This window comes from Buceros rhinoceros, unplaced genomic scaffold (assembly GCF_000710305.1).
Source record: "Buceros rhinoceros silvestris isolate BGI_N320 unplaced genomic scaffold, ASM71030v1 scaffold4151, whole genome shotgun sequence".
Classification (NCBI taxonomy): Eukaryota; Metazoa; Chordata; class Aves; order Bucerotiformes; family Bucerotidae; genus Buceros; species Buceros rhinoceros.
Genome location: NW_010394684.1, coordinates 103,962 through 104,808, shown reverse-complemented (window position 1 = coordinate 104,808; position 847 = coordinate 103,962). Strand labels below are relative to the sequence as shown.

Sequence of the window (847 nt, the reverse complement as noted above, 5' to 3'; positions counted from 1 at the left end):
TGGGGAGTTTGATTAAATTGTCTGAAGTATTTAAAGATCATCTGTTTGCTTTCTGCAAGTACTTTATTTGGATTAGGTTTGTGGTTAGGATAAAGCGTGGCATTAAAATAACATCTGTATCTCGTTGGGAACAGCATGTGTTCCTCGGAGAGCTCTGGGTTACCTGGAAGATCTTCCATTGAGAGCTACCCTTGTCCTGCTCCATGGGTGTCCTTGGTCTTGAGGTCTGGTGTATTGATGTAATGTGGACCCGTTGGCAGGAGTGGAGCTGGCTGGTAGGGGACCTGGGAGCTCCTTCCACTTCTGTCCTGCTCTAATGTACAGAAATGTGTCTAAACAGATACCCAGCCACAAAAGCAGCTCGAGATGAGCAATTACTCCTGGAACTCACAGATGTGATCACAAGTGTTTGTTTTTAACCTGTCCTGGCTCTGAAATATGAAGACAGCAGCACTTCTGTCCTGCTCTAATATACAGAAATGTGTCTAAACAGATACCCAGCCACAAAAGCAGCTCGAGATGAGCAATTACTCCTGGAACTCACAGATGTGATCACAAGTGTTTGTTTTTAACCTGTCCTGGCTCTGAAATATGAAGACAGCAGTTCATGGTAATGCTCTGCTAGGGCACTCAGAGGCAGCAATGCGTTTGGAAGTATCTGCAAAGAGAGCCAAAACATTGATTAAGACTTATTTCTCCAAGGGTCATTTCATATTCATTTCATTCCAAAGCAAATGGGAATGAAATTCACAAGTGCCATTTAAGAACGAGGCTCATTTCTGAGCACCTATTAATCTTAAAACCGAATAGGAATGTCGAGTCTCACTTTAAAGGTAAAGCCATTTTC

General features: G+C 42.9%; 1 protein-coding gene across 1 annotated transcript in view; it reads left to right on the top strand.

The window, feature by feature from the left end:
• The window catches only part of WBSCR17 (Williams-Beuren syndrome chromosome region 17), a gene marked incomplete at its 3' end in the record, with an annotated part of 162,185 nt that overhangs the window by 72,983 nt on the left and 88,355 nt on the right, over positions 1-847 (top strand). The window lies entirely within an intron of this gene.